Source organism: Cherax quadricarinatus, chromosome 54 (genome assembly GCF_038502225.1).
Source record: "Cherax quadricarinatus isolate ZL_2023a chromosome 54, ASM3850222v1, whole genome shotgun sequence".
NCBI lineage: Eukaryota > Metazoa > Arthropoda > Malacostraca > Decapoda > Parastacidae > Cherax > Cherax quadricarinatus.
The window spans coordinates 9,719,556-9,725,555 of NC_091345.1; positions in this window are offsets into that span (position 1 = coordinate 9,719,556).

Here is a 6,000-nt window from a genome sequence, read left to right on the forward strand (position 1 = left end):
CCTGGTGCATAATAACATCCTGATGAATACTAACATCCTGGTGCATATTAACATCCTGGTGCATACTAACATCCTGGTGCATACTAACATCCTGATACGTACTAACATCCTGATGAATACTAACATCCTGGTGCATATTAACATCCTGGTGCATACTAACATCCTGGTGCATATTAACATCCTGGTGCATACTAACATCCTGGTGCATATTAACATCCTGGTGCATATTAACATCCTGGTGCATATTAACATCCTGGTGCATATTAACATCCTGGTGCATATTAACATCCTGGTGCATATTAACATCCTGGTGCATACTAACATCCTGGTGCATACTAACATCCTGGTGCATATTAACATCCTGGTGCATACTAACATCCTGGTGCATATTAACATCCTGGTGCATACTAACATCCTGATGCATACTAACATCAGAGGTTATTTAATGTGCTTTTTCCTGTCTCTCTCTCTCTCTCTCTCTCTCTCTCTCTCTCTCTCTCTCTCTCTCTCTCTCTCTCTCTCTCTCTCTCTCTCTCTCTCTCTCTCTCTCTCTCTCTCTCTCTCTCTCTCCATATTTACGCAAGAGTTTTTAAAGGGATAGATGGCAAATTGGCTCTATGATTTATGACTCATAGACTGTCTGTCTCTCTCGGAGTATATGCACTGAGAGTTATATATCTTTATATCTGCTGAGCTTACTTTCATCCCTGTCTTATGAGATAAGTAGATAGGTTTTAAACCTACCAAATCAACCCGAATCGTCCTGGTGTGGTTCATTTTGTAGTGTCTGCGGTCAAGCCAAATATTTTGTGTGTCGTAATATTTCTCAGTTCTTGAACCAGTGCAATTAATATCATATTTTCTTGATTTTTATGTGTGCGCTTCAAGAAGGTGCTGCGCACTCGAGGGCTCTTTGATGATGTTTGATTAATGGGTACCTCGGAGAACAGGTTTCCTTCTTTCACTCGGTAGTTTTGATTAACATTTTTCTTATGTAACAACTACTACAGACAGAGCAACATTTCTCTCCTAAAGCAACGATTAAGAACAGTGTATCTCTCTCTCTCTCTCTCTCTCTCAAGACTAGGATGTAGAAGACAATTTTTTTCTTTTAAAGCTATGATAAAGGACACTGTATTTATATCGTATAACTTTGATAAAGAACATTATATTTCTCTTTTAAAACTGCGATAAAGAACGCTCTATTTCTCTCACAAAGCTACGATAAAGAATATTCTTTCTCGCGAAGCTACGACAAAGAATGCAGTTTTTTTCTCTCAAAAGGCTACTGAAGGGAATGCAATAAAACTACAACAGCGTGTGCAATACGTATGTGTACAAGGCAGAACAGCCTGGGCTACAACGCTACCTTCAGGAAGAAAGCCTATGACATCGAATAATTACTAGCGAAATCCTGTTTCCTTTGATTGGCCGAATGGAGATAAAATCGATTAATGCAGCTGTAAGTCCTGGAGACACAATGTTCACTGTAACATCGAAATAATCCAAACACTTATGAAGTTGTGGTCTTCCTGTAAGTCTGATTTCGTTCAACATAACTGAGACGTTTTAAATATTAATATTTTTTATTGTGAGTTCTTTTCTCTGGTTCATGTGGCGCACTATAAACAACTCACACTATGTAAACTACAAACCATGTAAACTACGCACAAACTATACACAAACTGTACACATATCACAAACTACACATACACTACACATTAAATTGCATACAAACTACACGTAAACTTCGCGCTAAACTACAAACTATACGTCAAACGACATGCTAGTCAACACTCTAAATTACAAGCGAAGCCACAACAAACATTAAACTACAAGCCAAAATACAACAAACACAATAAACTGCACGTCAAAACTACAACAAACTGCACACCAAACTATACAAAAAATATATATATATATGCATATTGAATGCGAATTAATTCCGCCAAATGATGTTAAACTTCAAAACGTTTTAATAATACACGAGGAATGTGGAAGTTGATTTTTTTACTTCTTCAATGAAAATACAATTTAGGGAGGCTGGGTGAACGTGGGAGGCCAGGGGTAATATAGGACGTGGGAGGGCAGGGGTAATGTAGGACGTGGGAGGGCAGGGGTAATGTAGGACGTGGGAGGGCAGGGGTAATGTAGGACGTGGGAGGGCAGGGGTAATGTAGGACGTGGGAGGGCAGGGGTAATGTAGGACGTGGGAGGGCAGGGGTAATGTAGGACGTGGGAGGATCAGGGGAATATAGGACGGGGAGGGCAGGGTAATATAGACGGGAGGCAGGGGTAATGTAGGACGTGGGAGGGCAGGGGTAATATAGGACGGGAGGGCAGGGGTAATATAGGACGTGGGAGGCAGGGGTAATATAGACGGGATGGCAGGGGTATGGACGTGGGAGGGCAGCTGTATTATATGACGTGGGAGGGCAGGGGTAATGTAGGACGGGGCAGGCAGGGGTAGAGGACGGGGAGGCAGGGGTAATGTAGGACGGGAGGGCAGGGGTGTGTAGACGTGGAGGGCAGGGGTAATGTAGGACGGGAGGGCAGGGGTAATGTAAGGACGTGGAGGCAGGGGTAATGTAGGACGTGGAGGGCAGTGGTATGAGGTAGACTGGGAGGGCAGGGGTAATGTAGGACGTGGAGGGCAGGGGTAATGTAGGACGTGGAGGGCAGGGGTCATAGTGACGTGGAGGCAGGGGAATGTAGGACGGGAGGACAGGGGTAATGTAGGACGTGGAGGGCAGGGTAAGGGACGTGGAGGGCAGGGGTAATAGGACGTGGGAGGGCAGGGTCAATGAAGACTGTGGAGGGCAGGGAATGGACGTGGAGGGCAGGGGTAATGTAGACGGAGGCAGGGGTAATGTAGACGGGAGGCAGGTAATTAGACGTGGAGGGCAGGGGTAATAGGACGTGGAGGGCAGGGCACTAGGACGGGGGGCAGGGTAATGTGACGGGAGGGCAGGGGTCTGTAGGACGTGGGAGGGCAGGGGAATAGGAGTGGAGGGCAGGGGTATGTAGGACGGGAGGGCAGGGGTAATGGAGGACGGGAGGGCAGGGGCTAAATAGACGGGAGGGCAGGTGAGGACGGGAGGGCAGGGGTGTAGGACGGGAGGCAGGGGTAATGTAGGACGTGGAGGCAGGGGTAATGTAGGACGGGAAGGCAGGGGACTATAGGACGGGAGGGCAGGGGTAATGTAGGACGGGAGGGCAGGGGAATGTAGGACGGGAGGGCAGGGGCAATGTAGGACGTGGAGGATCAGGGGTAAAGTAGACGTGGAGGGCAGGGGTAATGAGGACGTGGGAGGGCAGGGGTAATAGACGTGGGAGGGCAGGGGTAATGTAAGACGTGGGAGGGCAGGGGAATGTAGGACGTGGAGGGCAGGGGCAATGAGGACGTGGGAGGGCAGGGGTAATGTGACGGGAGGGCAGGGGTACAGGACGGAGGCAGGGGTAATGTAGGACGGGAGGGCAGGGGCATGTAGGACGTGGAGGCAGGGGTAATGTAGGACGTTGGAGGGCAGGGGTAATGTAGGACGGGAGGGCAGGGGTAATGTAGGACGGGAGGGCAGGGTAATGAGGACGTGGAGGCAGGGGTAATATAGGACGTGGGAGGGCAGGGGTAATGTAGGACGTGGGAGGGCAGGGGTAATATAGGACGTGGGAGGGCAGGGGTAATGTAGGACGTGGGAGGATCAGGGGAATGCAACTCGTGGGTGGAAGATGGAGTAAGGGTGAAGGGATGGAAGGTGGGATATTATCGTGGGAGAGCAGGGTTGGGTATGGATCGTGGGAGAGCAGGGTTGGGTATGGATCGTGGGAGAGCAGGGTTGGGTATGGATCGTGGGAGAGCAGGGCTGGGTATGGATCGTGGGAGGGCAGGGTTGGGTGTGGATCGTGGGAGGGCAGGGTTGGGTATGGATCGTGGGAGGGCAGGGTTGGGTATGGATCGTGGGAGGGCAGGGTTGGGTATGGATCGTGGGAGGGCAGGGTTGGGTATGGATCGTGGGAGGGCAGTGTTGGGTATGGATCGTGGGAGGGTAGGAGTGTATAGGCCGTGGGAGGAAAGGAACAGGCAGTGAAATCGGAATGGAGATTACCGGAGAGTTCCTCCCCCCCAAGTCTGTCAACACAGGCTCTAGACTCAAGAGACTAATTAATCTAGCACCTCAACACTGAAGAGTCCATGTGCTTAAGAGTCCAGAGAGTGCGATGAACGCCTGAGGCGAGAAAAGACTCTTTGATGAGGATTGTAGGAGCATAGCAAGGCACAGCATCTCCTCTCTGGAAGAGCATGAGTGACGCCAGGGCATCTTCCTCCCTCCTTTGTTTCCTTCTCACTTTACTCTTCCTTCCTCTCTCATTTCCTTCGACCTTTCTTCCTGGTACCATCCCTTCATCCTTTCCAGCATTCATTCCACCGTTCCTTCTATCTCACCACCCCTCCTCTTTCCCTCACTCCCGTTCTCTCTCTTGTATTGAGACTCTCCCGTGCCTATCACGTCTTTTCCTCGTCTCCTCCACCTAACCAGAAGTTCTGTGATAACATTGTGAACCTAAGACTCGCGGCTTCCGGCTTTCTGCCCCTTCCAGCTATTTTAATATGGAAATATTTAAAATGTCTTCGACTTGGAGGGGCCTTGACTGACGGGAGTACCCTTAGGCGAAGCTAAGGAGGAAGAAGAGTAGAAGTAGCAGCAGCAGTCGAGAAGAAAAGAGAATGAAAGGGAAGAAGAAAGGAAGACGATGATAATATGAAAAAAAATAGTAAAACGTAGTAGACTTAAGAAAATTTGTAAAACGTAGATTAAAGAAAATTTTACAGCTAACGACAGTACAGCTGCAGTTATTTATGTCAGGTAAATTTACTTCTAGTCAGACAGAATGTCTCTCTCTCTCTCTCTTTCTCCCTCTCCTCGCTCTACATTTCCTCTAGTCACTCTACTATATCAATAAAACAAGAGAAGAGAGTTACTATGGTTTTCTGGAAAAGCGGACATGAAAATTTGTCGCCCCCTCCCCCCCCAAAAAAAGGGCCGAGTATCGACATCTACTACTAATAATGTTGTTGCTGCCGGCCAGATGATAACAATAGCTGGCCAAGGCCTGCTTCTTTGTTGCTTAATGTTAAATATAATATATGTTAATGATTGAGAAATGATAGAAATTGCTAAGGTTATCCTTTCAAGTGAACTTAGGTAGCATATTAGAGATTAAAAGTATATGCACGAATTCTAAACATAAATCTTGTAGAACCCTGAAGAGAGAGAGAGAGAGAGAGAGAGAGAGAGAGAGAGAGAGAGAGAGAGAGAGAGAGAGAGAGAGAGAGAGAGAGGGAGAGAGGGAGGGAGAGAGAGAGGGGAGAGAGAGGAGAGAGAGAGAGAGAGAGAGAGGAGAGGAGGGAGAGGAGGAGAGGGAGGGGAAGGGGGGGAGGGGGAAAGGGGGAGGAAGGAGGGGGGGAAGGGAGGGGAAGGGGGAAAGGAGGAGGAAGGGGGGGGAGGAAGGAGGGGGAAGGGAAAGGGGGGAAGGGGGGAGGAAGGGGGGGAGGAAGGAGGGGAGGGGGGAAAAAAGGGAGGAAGGGGGGAGGAAGGAGGGGGGAAGGGAGGAGGAAGGGGGGGAGGAAGGAGGGAGGAAGGGAGGGGGGAAAGGGGGGAAGGGGGGGAGGGAGGGAGGGGAGGGAGGAGGGGAGGGAGGAGGGGGAAGGAAGGAAGGGGAGAGAAAGAAAACAAGACACCATGACCTGCTCTTTTCTCATTAGTATCCAAGTTTACACATGGGGAGGAGGGGGATGGGGGAGGAGAATAAAAACAAGATTACAGAAACGTCCTCCCTCCATTCTTTCCCCTCCCTTCCCTTCCCACCCCCTTTCCTAACCTCCCCTCCCTTTCCTTTCCCCCCTTTTTCCTAGGGGGAAAAAGGGGCAAATTTCCCAAACCCCTTTCCATAATCCGGGGGGAAAAGGGGGGCTGGGGAAAGGGATGAGACTCGTTGGGG